This window comes from Limulus polyphemus, unplaced genomic scaffold (genome assembly GCF_000517525.1).
Source record: "Limulus polyphemus unplaced genomic scaffold, Limulus_polyphemus-2.1.2 Scaffold4527, whole genome shotgun sequence".
Lineage (NCBI taxonomy): Eukaryota > Metazoa > Arthropoda > Merostomata > Xiphosura > Limulidae > Limulus > Limulus polyphemus.
Genome location: NW_013670137.1, coordinates 25,512 through 27,783, shown reverse-complemented (window position 1 = coordinate 27,783; position 2,272 = coordinate 25,512).

The following is a 2,272-nucleotide window of genomic DNA, read 5'->3' as shown; positions in this document are numbered from 1 at the left end:
AGTACACCCACAGCATAAAGTGCAGAGACCATTTTGTAGTATCGCAGGGATTGTAACCAGATTCACCAGCACCGAAATCAAGAGTTTTATCACGGGAGCAAACAGAGCCCAACTAATGATAAAAACCAGGTCTATTTTATTGTTTTTATATTACCTTTTGACTGCATGAAAGTCTTTTTGTGATACTGGTGTCACTAACTTCAAAAAAGAAATTCACATTAGAAAGTAATTTTAAAATAATAGAATAAATATATTTGCAATAACATTGTCGTAAAATTTATTTAATACTTTCTCCAATCAGTATACATTTGGGATTAGAAACATAAACAGTATTAATGCTTATACTTGACTGTAGTTAGATATATATTTGTTGCACATGTGGATTACAATGTCAAACATATAACTTAGGTCCAGTGACAGCGTGTTTTTATTTTCGCTCCACTTTAATCGACCAGTTTTCAAACTTAAATAAATAAATTAATACTTGAATGAAGAGGCAAGAGAATGGATACCAGAGATCTAAGTGTTGAGTAAATATAAAATAAAAAGGATATACCAAAAGGTCATATATGGATATAATGTCGTAAGATTTTTCTTGGTGTTATAATTTTTCGTTGGCTAGAGGGAGCTGCGGGTTGTTGATGATGAAATCATAGATATCATTTACACTAGATTGGAAGTCACGTGATTTTCGGCAGCGCAAGCGGCCGCCATTGCTACGTCTTGAGCTTTCAAAGCACGGCAGTCGAACTGACAATGGCAAGGTGATCTCACCTCATAATTTATGACCGTTTTCCATCTAAGCTAAACGTTTGGATAATTTTGTTATTTGATTGTAATAGATTTGTCAAGCCAAGATGATCTAAACCTGATTTTAACTTAAAAATTATTACAAAAATCGTGCACAAAACACATATGTGACCTGTGTGACATGTGCATTGGATTTTATCCCAGAGGGAAATCTTAAGATTAAAACCTGTTCTTCTTCCTCAGTCTATATTATGTGTCAGAAAAATAAACAACTCAAATATTGTTGCCACGTAACAAGAGATGGTGCATCATGTCCTTTTCTTGGGAGGGGGGGGGGTGTGAAGAAGAATGTTATATATGTATCTGCGCCTCCAAACATTCAACGTTCTGAATTGAAGTGGGTGGTAATAATTAAGAAAATTTATGATATAAATATAACAAAATTCATTCGTATTTATTTGATAATTTGTGGCAAAAATTGATACAAATGTTTGATATACATATACAACATGAAGTCCAAAAGAAGTACCACAAATCATTACACCTTCTTCATCAATGATGCATTACATATATTGTACTAGATCTAAAGACAATAAATTTAGCAATGTTACTCTTTAAAAGACTCCCTCTTTTTTACCTAGTTATGACCTAATGATCATGTTTTCCTCCCCTCCTTTCAACTACTACTAGATATGTTTGTATCTGAGACCCTTTACCTCCAAATGGTCTCTGCAAGGTCTTATAATTAAAGATTTGAAGTATAGAAAAAACTTTGCTCCATCCTCCAATTTTTATTACAGCTTAACTCGTGTACATAACCCGTCTCTCATTGTAAAGAAAAAAATTAAGAATTCCTCATGATGCTGTAAATGTATCATCTTGGTGAACCCCAGTTTAAGATATTTCACTAATATTATTATTCTGTAATCACAACAAAATCTTTTGAATGAAATGCTAACATTCTCTTCATAGAACAGTGGCTCTAAAGATCACTCTGCCATTAAGACCAAATGTGATTGCCCATTGTGAGATTCACCTTTGAATGTCGACATAACAAAGTCAGGTTACGTTATTATGCAAAACACTTTATTTTACATGAAAATCATATATTACCGGTTTATCACAAGACATGTGCAGATTAAAACATGAAAATAGTGTTTACGTTTTATCTGATATACTTAACTGATGTTGACTTCAGAAAAATATGGGAAGTTATGAAATTACAAATTATATAAACTTTCATTTGCAAATAAAGCTGTAAGTTTTAAATAGGTCAACTTTATGGGTATATACTTAAATAATTAAAAACAAATGAGACGTGTCACTTTTCATTACCATTTCATTAGTCTGGCGTTGTCTAATTTGCATACCATAATGTATGTCCAGTATTTGCTGTAAATTACCTGTGCGTCTTACTCTACTATGTGCATACCTAAGTTTTCATGACCAGCACATTTTTCCATCATGGACACTTCAATACACTGCATAATGGTCCTTAGTCAACTTGAATAAATTTACTAAC